The following is a 13,306-nucleotide window of genomic DNA, read 5'->3' on the forward strand; positions in this document are numbered from 1 at the left end:
AGCAGTGCAGGCTCGTGATTAGCGGTTGCAATTAGATTCGAAATGAACAGTAAGATGAGAGCAAGATTAATAGTACAAGTTTATCTCTTTGGAGTTTTCATTATTATTATATAATTGTCATAAAGTTAGACATAATTAAAAGAAAATTCTCATATTCGATTACCTAGGATTTTTTTTTAATTTTCTTCAAAAAAAGTGATAGAATTCGCGTCGAAGGAAAATTAAATTTAAAAAATTGCCAAAAGTAACTTCAAATGTAAAAATAAATATAAAATAAATGCAAAAAGTTGAGTACCAACGTCACGCGGGGTTCCCAGGCGGTCACCCATCCAAGTACTAACCGCGCTCAACTTTGCTTAACTTCAGTGATCGGACGAGAACTGGTGTTTTCAAAGTGATGTGGACGTTGACAACAAGCATGTTTCGTAGCTCGAACAAATTGAGAGCAAATTTTATCTTACGATTAAGGCAAAAAATTAAGTTTAATAACTTGACAAATTTGTACTTAATTTTTTAAGTCATTAAAATTTCGAGCTTCTTTATGAAAAAATAAAACAATCATCGGTACTATCGAAATTTTATTGTTGACAGTCGATACTGAGAAATAAGCAAGCCATTCAATCATAACAAAATTACGGGAGTTTTAATTCGCTACAATGAAACTTCTGTCACGCGTTAAACGTGAACGATTTACTTAACGTATTACCATCCTTTTACAGCAAATAAATGGTATTTGTTTTTAAAGCCTCGCGTCGTGTATCCATAGAGATCACTGATTGACGCTCAAGGGGTGCTTATAAGCTCTCATTTACGTAAGATCTCGAAAGTAAACACGAAGTAAATTGGCTTGTCTCGAGCAAATTTTCCGCTGCCGCCACCTCCTCCTCCATCTTCGACACACTAGTTACCGGCTAATTCCTGCTAGCGATGCTGTTTAATTTCGAGACGCGGATCAGCCTGTAAAACAACATGCAAATCGAGGCATCTTCCTACACGTGTATCGTTAGTTTACAGCTGACTTTGATGGAAAAGTTAAACGTTCGATTAGACCGCGCTCAGATGGTACTACAAAATTCCATCTCGATTTCCTATTTTGCATGGCTCAGATAGACCACCGAGATCCTCTGAGAGCGATTCGTCGTGCCTCATTGTGCGGTGTAACGTGCATAGTTGCTGCAAGTCAAGTTTTTTTATCTAATATTTTTTTTTTCCTCGAACGTATCATTCTCCTCGTTCATGTGAAAGTTATGTAAAGCGCATTAAATTGTGTGCTTTTTTGATATCTTCGATTTTGATATCGCATAATGGTTTCCGAGCTTACATAAAACGAGGCGTTTGATAATAATATGCTACACAATGAGATTATGTAAACAAACGATTATCGCGCCGAGGCGCGAAACATCATCGCGGGTAAAAATTCCCTTTTATATATGCTGCATATAACATTGGCGAGATCGTGCGTGTACAAAATTCAAAGTACAATACCGACACGATGTGCCGTAGACCAATGAATATTCATCATATATACAGCGTTGCATACCTGAAAACTTGTTTATCGAGCGCCTATGGTTCTGTTAAAAAAAAATACGTTTGGAAGAAAGTAAAAATTACAACAGTTACGCTAGGATTTTCAGAGATTTATTATCAACGCGGCAGGCTGCATGCAAGACGCCCTGCTAAATAATATTATTCAATCTAGAACTTTTAATTGAAATTTCGTGTCGCGATCCTCGCTCCTCGTGCGAATCGGTGCGTGTATCCTATTTGAAAAAAGTGACGATTAGTAGTTTCTCATAGATACCTTGCGAGACTTTCGATTGGATGTTGCTATTAACTATAAATTTAAAATTCATAACTCATTTCACTTGAAACGAAACCCTATATTACAATATTCTCCAGTAAAATTGTGTGCATATTTTCATTAGTTGCAATTATCAACGTTTTATTTAATTTCAGGCCAACGGAAACATTACTTTGACTTATACACTAATTTTTATTTAGCCACTTGCAGCATTACTGAAATAAAGGTACTCGCCATCTAGTGGTAGAGGATTAAATTTTTTGAAGACATTTAAATTGTAATTTTCAGGTCATTTAAAATGCACTTAATATTTGTAACATAATTTTAACATAATTTTAACAGAAAACAAGCCTTCTTCCTTCTCGAGCTTTTTCATTTATTCGTATGAGCCTCGGAACTCAATGAATAAAATGATTTTCTTTTTTTATCAAAGGACGTTTATGCGATGCTTTATGGTCATACCATGAACCATATGCAGATTCATTTTTCTACAGCCAACGATCAGATCAGAAACGCGAAGTTCAAAAATTAATTTCATATGCCCACGATACGCTCGAAGGAAAAAGCTATCATCATTGTGCAGCTCGTCGCGCGTCATTACAAAACACCAACCGGCCATCGAAAAGTGTCTGTCCGGCAATTACTAATGCTCGTGTAGTGCGATGTACCTTGTACATATAATATATATACGCGTGTACCTCGAGAGCGTCCGGAGGTGTGCTAGCGGCTGAAAGTATAAGTGCATAGTCGCGCAAATCGCAGGGCTATTATAATGTCTTCTCTCCCCCGCGTCGAGGAGGAGAGACTTTTTTATGGACGTGCGCGCGTGCGTGTGCACAGGCGCGATGAAATTTCAACCTCGCGGACGTCTAGGAGGAGGATGAGGAGGGTATGTACTTTAGGATCCTCGGCAGTTATTTTTCAGCGCTAGTTCGAGAAAATCACCGGCATCGGTATGCAAAATATCCCGGCATAAAATAGCGTAATATATATATCGACAATTTTCTCTCTCTCTCCCACTCTTGTTTTCTCTTTCTCATCGTCGTACACATACTCACAAGTATCCATGCGTGAGGGATGTGGAAAAACTTGCGCGATTTATAGTGGCTCGATCATTTCGCTCTCGATGATCGGGGGTTGTTGCTGTGTGTATAATGCACATTATAATACGTCTATACACACAGATAGAACACATACCGCAGGAGAAATGATGATACGCCTTGACTTCTGCCGCTGCTGCTGCGCATCCAGGTATTGTTTCGATAGACCAAGACGCGAGTCCGTATAAACCATACAAACACGATTTTTTTCTCTGTCTCTCTCCTTCTCTTTCTTTCTCTCTCTTTTCCTCGACGGGGTCGTTGGCTCGCGATCTTATACGGTCTTGTGTATTTATCCCGACGAGTAACATACGAGTACATCCACGCGTACACAATATAATACACACACACACACACAGGGCAGAGGACGAGATCGACGGGCGCAATCGAACGTACATATTACATTGGACTTGCTTATTGCTTTGGCTCGTTTGTTTCTATCCGAGTTCTAGTACACGGAGACTCCTTGGGTGGTAATGCGAAGAGCGAACAAAAAAAAAATAAACATATCCCTCATACATATACGTACAATCGATTCTCGATATACGGACGATCGTTACACGTATATGTACGCGCTTTTATCGAGGAAGAGGAAACTCGTTGCGGTCGCGGCATTGTGTTTGCGTCACAATAATTTGCACGCGACGCGCGCATGTTACGCGTCTGCCCCCCAAATTGCAGCTATATACACAGTAAATTCGAAGAAATGAAAAAAAAAAAAAAAATCGCCGCACACTCGGTTATTTTATCGGTGTGCCGAGTATTAATGCGTTCTCGCGTTATATACGCGCGCGCCTTCTCTTCGAAGTAATCCGCGAGAAACGTTATAATTATTGCGTAATCCGCGCGCGAAAAGTACGAGTGAGAGAGAGAGAGAAAAAAAAAAAATTGTCAGCGCGAGCTCGTGCGAGACTAATGGAGAGACTCGTGCGCGGATACAAGTGGCATCCGTAATATTGACACTTTTGACCGAATTATTGCTGCATAATGTACAATTGACTCATTGCTGTTTGTATTGCAGGAGGAGAAGACGAAAAAGTCGAGACAGAGAGACAGATAGATCTCCACGAGCTAGACTACTACGTGCGATCCGTGTTGCATAAATTTGAGCATAGATCGGAGCGCGTATATATAATGAAGTGTCTCTCTCTCTCTCTTTCTCTCGGTATTATAACAGCGCTGAGGAAACAGCATATATGTGCGAATGCATGTGTGTGTGTGTGTGTGTCTTTCTCTCTCGCAATTGGTAAATATCACTCTCTTTCTGGCGCGGCATATTACAGTCGAAAATTCGAGCTCGCAGCTCCGCTGCGCTCCTCGAGGCACCGACTTATACCGCTGCCTTTTTTCCTTTTTTTTCTTTTTATTTTTACGTAACATCCGCGTGCATGTGTGTGTTTATGCAGCCCGCGATGTGCATTACTTCACACACTCCGTACATACACGTGCGTTACATACTCGCACCCGTGTGTGTATAAAGTATAAAATAACCGCGCCGACTTATCTCACCGAGTCGTCTGGCAGAGGTTTCGAGCCCCGCATACTCTAATACATACACCATAGCCGCTGCTGGTAAGAAGATGCTCATTAACGATATGAAAACGACATATTACTTTTATATTAATATAGATTTAAAGGCGTACCGGACGCGTCGTAATCTCCACTCGGGGCGCACAGGGTTGGAATCAAGGAATAGAGGCGCGCAGACGAGCCGCGCGAGAAATGGTTCATTTTCCAAAACGAGTTTTTATACAGATATTCTCGAACGATTTCCTTGTATACGATGAGTTTATAAAAGTACCTACTATATAATACAGTACGCATTCCTACGTCATATCGAACGCGCGCGTATCGTAAGTGCTATCGAATGTTATATACACGTTATATATCGAGAGAAAAAGAGAGAGAGAGAGAGAGGGGGCAATTTTCGCGCGTTCGCGTAACTAATGAGACGAAAATTAATGCGCGCCACGTGCGATATCATTCTTATTATGTGGCACTCGATATTCTCTCGGCTGCTACCGTTCGTTTCTACGTATGTACTTTTTTTTTAATCATAACATCCGTGCGTCGTTGATTAATTTTCTCATTTCTATCTCTCTCTCTTCTACTCGAATGAGCATCGATTCGAGGATATAAATAATTGTAAAATACACACACACACACACTCGTGTATCGGTAAGCGCGGGAAATTCCTCGCGATCGCGCAAAAATAAATAGGTATACACCCTTAAACGAGAATCATATAGCTAGTAAGCGTGTGTGTACAACGATCGCTACTAATAGAAATCCATTCGTTGGAAAAATTCCCTGCATTCGCACCTGCGCCTCGGCGCATCTTGCTTTTTTTTTGTCTTTTCCCCTTTGCCCATAGTGAGTATTATTATAGCATAGCTGCTGCACATAGCCAACGACGACGACGAGACGCGCAATGTTGGAATATAACGCAAAAACTCACTCTCTCGTGGCTGCGCAGCACTGAATCACTTAGCTCGAAGTCTTTATAAGCTACTTATTTATTAGAATCTCGTAAAGCCTAAGTGCGCGCGCGCGGTAAGTAAGATTCCTCGGCTAACCCATAGCGCGTTATAAACGCACAGACCAAAAACAACAGCGGCAGCAGCAAGCAGTAGCAGCAGCAGCAGCAAAAAAGTAACTCGTCCGCCGCCGCCGCCGTGGAAAAACTAGTATATAGTGGAGCTTCCCTTACGTGTACACGCACATATCCATCGTCTACTATACTCTTTTTCATTGACGCTCGTCATGATAATTGGCAAAAAGGAAAAATCCATCATACCTCACTCTCTCTCTCTCTCTCTTTCTGCATTGCTGCTGCTGCTGCTGCTGCCATAGAGTGTAAGCGTGTGCATCGTAGCGTACACTGCACCCTTCCGTTTTACCGCGCGTAGTATATATAGCTCGATGCGCGCATCTTCGCCTTCTTAATAAATTGCCTTCTTCTTATTTATTTATTTTTTTTTTTTTCACTCTCTCTCTCTCTCCTACTGAACGCGCCACCACCGGTAAAGGACATTGACGACGACGACGCGCTGCTGTGCTGCTGCTACAGCTGCGACGACCCTGACTTTGAAAATGATGTAGGCGCTCTTTTTCTCTTTCCGAACGAGTTTATATCTGTGTTTTTTTTCCTCGCCGCCGCCGCACTAGTTTTTCCCTTTCGAAGATGTAGTTCTCTCTCTCTCTCTCGAGTCTAGGTTTATACACGATCGGCTGATTTTATCGCGTGTGTGAGCGCGCGCGCGCGAGCAAGGCAGCAGCAGCCTGTACATATCCTACAACTCGTTTCTACTGCTGCTGCTGCTGCTGCTGCTATTGCAGAGCGTCGGGAAAATCGCCCTTATAAATACACATATACACACGCATTTATTTTTTTGCTCCTTCTTCCCTTTTCTCTCTCTCTCTCTTTGCTCGCGAGGAAGAGGCCCTAGAGAGAGAGAGAGAGAGACTCCAGTGCGTGCGAGCATTGACGATGAGCGTCTATAATTACGCTTTGGAATTATACTCTTGGGAGTTTCTCTGCCTGCAGTGCGCAAGAGAGAGAGAGAGAGAAGCCTAGACGATGGAGTCGAGACTCTCTGCCGCGCTCGCGCCTGTGTGTGTATATTTCTTTACGCACGGAGGATTGTATTGCTGCTTCTGCCGCGCAATTAAAGCCGCGCGCTCTACGTGTGTATGTGTCTGCGTGTGTATCGTGGTATATATCGCGTTTTCTTCTTTTCTTCTCTCTTCTCCTTTTTTTTGCCTTTTCTTGTGCGCTTTTCTCTCTCTCGCGGCGGCTATGCAGGCAGTCACTATAGGCGTGAGGTGCTGCTGCCACTGTAATCGGAGTGCGTTGACCGTCTATTATATGTATAGCGGTGTGGTGGTGGTAGTATATATACCCACCGGTCGCAGATCGCTAAAGAAGAATTTAATACGCATCTTCGGTGGATTGGCAGCAGCAGCAGCAGCCATATACGAGCATGAGTGTAGCAATTGCATCAAGCGGAGCCTGCGTTGCTTTATATGGCACACTCGTGATATGCAAAAGTCCAAGGATGTCTTTTCGAGCTCGGCGCAGCGCGTGCCTAAGAGATAATGATTTTCTTCCTCTCGTAGTTTTTTTTTGGTTTCAATTTTGCTTTTCGTATATACGTCGCTGTAACACTCCACCTTAATTTTTCCTCCTGATCCTTTTTGTGTGCCGGATGCATCTATATACGATCTTACGTATGTATTTGTGTGTGTGTTTATATATCTACCACTCCGGACGGGCAGGACTACTGCTGCTGCTGCTGTTGCACTTTGATTTATAGCGACTATCATGCTGCGTAGACGCGCGTTTATAATGTGTATTAAAGCAGCGGCAGTCGGAGCAAAAAATGTTATACTACTTAGGCATTTTTAATCGCGAGCTGATGCTGCTGCTGCTGCTGCTGCTTCTACTGCTCGAGTCTTGTGACGTTGTTTATTTGCAGAGACGCGCCCGATTCGAGATATCCTCGAGGATGCGATGGTGCGTCGTGCGTACAGAGTGAAAACAGGTGCAGCATCGACTTGAGGGTTTCCCCCCCTTTTTTTTTAATGCGTACGAAGTGCGACACACAAAAAATCCAAAATGTATTTGAAAATTGAAAGATTATATAAGTAGTATTATATTTTTAAAATTAATAAGTAGAAGAATAAGAACAATTAAAACGTTTAATCCTTTTTTTATGTTTCCATAAAAACGTTTAATTCTTTTGTTATGTTGTAAATAAAACTGAAATAAAATTAAAACGCAAAACAATTCAGATCTAAGGCAATTGATGTATTCAATTTTTTTTTTAATTTATTTATAAAGATTTGCAAAACTATCATTGCTTTAGCCCGCAGCCGCCAAACAAATTCGATACATATCTTCGTTCTTCAGCTTGTCGACGATTACTTCACAGTTCTCGTGTGAAAATTGGCGAGAAGCCAGCTGCCTCAAAGCATCCAGTGCCCAGCGTCAGAAAAATCCTCTTCATCATCTTCATCCTCTTCGTGTTTTCTACATTCTAAGACGCCCTTCGTATTCGTGAACAATCCGTACTTGGCGAATAATTCCATGATGTTCAGGGCCTCGTTTAGGTTTAATTTGTATCCTCTTTTCTCGAGGCGCTCGAGGACAGCCAGAACGAAAGTCACTAATCTCAATATAAGTAAAGTATAAAACCAACATTCTGAACGAGCATCTTCGCATACCTCGTAGAAGTGACGCTCGCTAGGAAAAACGAAGTTGGACTAATCGGCTGATCCATTATCCAAGAGTAAATCAACTACATCGAGCCGGAGATTGGCCACGGCCCACTCCAGGTGTGTCGCCGGCCCTTTTTGCCGAAAAACTCCTTTGTTACGGTAGTCGTGTCATCGTTCGAGCAAATTTCATGATGAGGTGTCGATTCCTTCTTGTTCGATCCACCCGTGCATCCATCGATGCAATTGTGATTCCGACTGTACTCGAGGAATTCATCGACGCTATCGTACATTTTTACCTTCTCGACTAGCTGGCTGTCCGCGAGACCCATCTGGAAAAGATCATTATCGCGCATGTCACAAATCTGGGCGATTACGTATTTCCGTCCATGACTATCATTGATTATCGCATTATCCCATGCATTGTTGAGTTGTTCCCTTTCTTTTTCCAAAAACTTTAAGAGCTTGTGTCTGTAGCCGCTGCCGATCACTAATTCTATGAATCGCATTCCTATGGAATCAATACCGCAGGTAGATCTCCGCATCCCTGCGGCCACCCGGAGAAGTCGATCGATTTCTTGGGGCTGAAAAATGTCCAGGAGATCAAGTTCAAACCTACAATAGCAGATCAAGCTGCAAAGGTCCGGCAAAAGTTTGATCAGCTGCTCTTCGCAATTCCAATCGATCTTATATCGTAATCTCTTCATTTTTTTTATCTTCGAGCGTTTTATAAAGAAGCGCGGTATGAAGCAATCCGTGAAACAGTCCATGGTGTGAGAATCGTGTGGGCCTTCCCCTTCTTCTGGAATATTTACATTAGTTTTATCGTTAGATGTGAACATTGTTGTGGTCTATAGACACCAGCAGTGTCATCGCAGCGAAAATCATTCCAACGGTAAATACGTTATTAGAAAAAAATTACTGAATTCGAACGTTCATGTTGTTAGTCCGAGAAGAGGTTATAAAATAGTTTAGGCAAATTTTGATGTAAGACTCTATAACATTTCGTTTCAGATCAAAAAGTCTAAATTTGTCGCAACTTTAAATTCAAAATAATCAAAAAAAATCAGCTGTCGGAATAACTATCGCTACGGGATCGCTTCTGGCGTTTGAACTTTGTTTCGCACACTTACACAAAATAATGCGCACAACACACGGTCACGTACGATATTTATTTTTTTTCTACTTTGAAATCACTAGCTACAATCGAGTCGATCTTTCCCTGTTCTCGCCGTGGCGACGTAGCTTGTACTGACTGTTTACGGCTCACACTGAGATCTTTAATAGAGAGTGACAATATGCTCGAATCCATAAAAATAAGAAAACAGTACGAGTTATGTGTACGTGTTGCATAACGGTTAAAACATCGTATGTGACGCAATGGAGTTTTCGTAAATTTAGGCTGCTTTTACCTATAACTGAGGATTGGCTGTAATTTAATTAAATCTTTTTATGAAAGCGATCGTATTGACTTTTAATATCTTCTTGATTTCGTTCGCTAGTATCATAAGTTAAATTTTTCAAGGTTACGAATATTGATACGGAGGCTGTGCTCCGTGTATTCGATCGCGTTGGCATTCAAGAACGCCGCAACCAATCACAGCTCGCGCGAAAAAGAGGAGTTTTGCATCGAAATAACAAATTTGTGCACCTGTCTCGTTGACAACGCTACGTGCAGTTATAGAGCTTGGGTTATCCCACTTTTTTGCCCAAAGAGCTTCGCTTCGTTAGCTTTTTATTTGACCAGCGTAAAAATCAATCATCATATTAAAAGCTAATATACAATAGAAAATATTACGTGTCCAAAAGCGACGAGGTAGACATATTAGCGGGTCTCGAAGCGCATATTGTATACAAACATGATAAACAGCCGATAATCCTTTCCGATTTCTTCGAAATAAACACGCATTTATAAACATTTCGGCGCTGCGTGCAGATTGATTGAAAAAAAAAAAAAAATTATATGCTTCGTATATCGTGTATAGCTTATATGCGTGGGATCGCTTCTGCTTCTGGAGCTAACCACCAGCCCGTGGAAAAAAACTGGTTTCTTTCGGAGCGACGATCATCTTCGTCGTTGTCGCGCTTCAATGTAGCCGCGTGTGCGCCGTTGACTTTGTTATCGATCGGTTATTCTTGCAAATTTTCGATGATTTTTTGCATCTCGATTGGACGCGAGAAGGACGATAATTAAAAGACACACACGCACACATCCCATACGCGAAATTGCTTCTCAGGAAATAACACGCTGTGTTGCTGCTGCAGCATATAGACCGTTCAAGGATCACGCGTGAATTTCCGAGATTAATTCGCTCATTCGGTCGGACGGTAGAGAAGATAGTAGCGTAATAGAAAAGTTGCTTTATATGCACTCGGCGAAGACGTCGAGAATTTATTACGGAAAAATAATTTAAAGTTGGAAAAAACAACAACAACAAATTGATGATCGCTACTTTAGATTGGGACTCTTGTTAAAAGCTATAATTAAGATCGGAGCTTGCGTTTGTCGTCGACGCAATGGAAAATTGTTTCGGCGCGCGCAATTAAAGCGATTTTAATGCCCGGCATGAGCGTAGGCACAACAGCAGTAGTAGCAGCAGCAGCAGCAGCAGTAGTAGGGTACAAAAATCTCCGAGAAAGTTATGTTATATACACACACGCACGAGACTTAAATCTTCAAATTCAGCAAACTTTAGCGAAAATCTAAATTATACCATTACGCGAGTCGTCGTTTTCCAAATGCCCGCAGCTCGCAAGAGAGAGAGATTACGAAGTTGCTCTGCCTCCGCACGCATACATGCGTGTGCGCCATAACGCGCGTATAATGCCCAGCTTAACAAAGGCATAAAAGCGAATATCGCGCAATATCTGTGTTGCTGCTGCTGCTGCTGCGCTACAGATCATCAACGATTCGAGAGCTGCAAGCGCGCGCTGATATTTGAAAAACGAGTTTCTGCCGCGAGTATGGCTAATTGCAGCCACGCTGCTGTAGCACAGCACAGCACACACGAGCGGCAAATCTTTTAATAATCGCCGTGTACATTACACGTATGTGCGCGGGGAGTACATATTCCGAAGCGTAATTTCGCATTTGTATTCCGCGAGTAAAATATGATTTGTCCCTCCGTATATATATGATGCGAGAGGGCGTGTTGCGCACGAAAACGCATTTCGATACCCAATTAGTAGTAAATACATGATTTTTTTTAACGCACTCGCATTACGCCTCGCTGTACGCGTGTACGAATGCATATTATAAAAATAATACCGCAGGCGTATATATAAACTTGACGACGACGACGAGTATACGACACACGTCGCCCGGACCATATCGGAAGCTTAATCGACCGTATAATCTGCGCTCGTATATGCGTGTCCGCGTACGAGACAAGAGTCTCGATTATAAACTGTATTATATACATCGTATACGCGCGCGTTGGCTTTTAAATTCAATGATCGTCTGCCGCTCGTATACTCGGCCGGGTTATGTACAATATACATTGATTTTTGTTTGTTTTTCTTGTAAATATTATCGCGTTCATTGCGCTTGTGTGTGTACGCGTCGACATTGATGTCTTTCATTAAGGTAATTCGGTTGGTCGGTCGGTGTATAAAATGTGGATAATATACGCGTGTGCAGCAGTACGTATCTGTACTGTACTGTATCTGTACTGCGCGAAGGCATCGAAAATTGATATTGCTAAATAATTACCTTGTACGTTATGGCCTGATGATGATTCACTCGTCGCGCGCGAGCTGTAAAGCATCATCATCATCTTCGTCGCCGCCGCCGCCGCCACCGCATCAGCAGCCTTTATTATATATACGCGTTGAAAGACCAAAAAACATCTTCCGGTAACCTTGATCTTTCTCTTTCTCTCTTCTCTCTCTCTTTTCTGAAGTACGTGTACTTGAGTTTATGTATAATATAATAGTTGCCCGCAATTATCGTCTATATACAGGCACGCTCGGCGCGCGTGATGTGCCCGCCCGGCGCATTTTACTATATCTCTCCCTCGAAGCAGCTCGCACAGAAATATATAGACAACAATATAATTGACTAAATTTCCGCCCGTCATCTTTGCAAGAGTCGAACGAATTTTTAATTTTTACGCGCATCGCGAAACAATGAAAAATCAAGAGTCGACTGCCGCCACCGCCACCGCGCGGTCGAGCGATCGATTAATCACGCACGCGTTGTGTCGAGGCATCAATCACGCTCAGCGTCAGCGTGTTATATATTCAATGACTTAAAAATAAGTTAGAATTCCGGCAAAGTATTATATTTTTATTTTTCCTTATCATAACTGTAATATATTTTTTTTTAATCCGCTTGTTCTCTTATTTTGATGGATAGTCATTATCTAACTTTAACCGAAAGAACATTGTGCAAATACGAAATTAGTCACAGTTGCAGTTAACTGTTTGAGTAAAAAAATTTAAGGTAATGAATAATGATTTTTTAATGAGAACATTATAACGCAATGCGCGATCGGGCATAGTTAATATCACATGTTTAATAACTTATAAATAAGTTTGGATTCCGGCAAAGTATTGTATTATTTTCATGATTTTATATTAGCAACAACAGAACTTCAATATCAACGTGACCGATTCATTGTAAAGTTTTACGATTCGAGTATAACAAGTATTAAAACATCAAAATAATCGTCAAAGATGTACTTACAATTATTAGCTACAGTTACAACAATTACGAAGATAATTCAATAAAATATTAAAATATCGAAATAATCGTCAAAGATTTATTGTGTGCATATTGTTTACCCATTAACCATGTAAAAATTCTTAGTCAATGGTTAATCTTCTATTACTACAATAATACTTTCGTACATGTGCATTCAGACTTTCAGTACGAAATATCACTTTGCGTGCCCAGAGCTTTTTGGCTACCAAGTGTTGTCACGACATCTATTTAAATCAAATCTATAATCATATCATATCTAGCTATTCAGATAGAAATTCAGATTTTGCTCATAATTTTATATGACTGATAACTGACATTTACTCATATTTAACTATAACCTTTGATTAATTCGCTGCATAAAATATAATTTATTTAAAATTTGGATAGTATTTGATAAAAATTACATGAATCGTTTGAAAATGTATATTTTCTAGTATTTTAGAAATTCAGATTTTGCTCATAATTTTATATGACTGATAACTG

At 41.1% G+C, this 13,306-nt stretch overlaps 1 non-coding gene across 1 annotated transcript; it reads right to left on the reverse strand.

Annotated features, from left to right (window-relative positions):
* Positions 1-292: 292 nt before the first annotated feature.
* Positions 293-411, reverse strand: LOC111694067. The gene has a single exon (XR_002763557.1). It is a non-coding gene; the product is annotated as a 5S ribosomal RNA (ribosomal RNA).
* Positions 412-13,306: the final 12,895 nt, after the last annotated feature.

This window comes from Trichogramma pretiosum, unplaced genomic scaffold, assembly GCF_000599845.2.
Source record: "Trichogramma pretiosum strain Unisexual culture from Peru unplaced genomic scaffold, Tpre_2.0 scaffold38, whole genome shotgun sequence".
In the NCBI taxonomy this organism is placed as follows: Eukaryota; Metazoa; Arthropoda; class Insecta; order Hymenoptera; family Trichogrammatidae; genus Trichogramma; species Trichogramma pretiosum.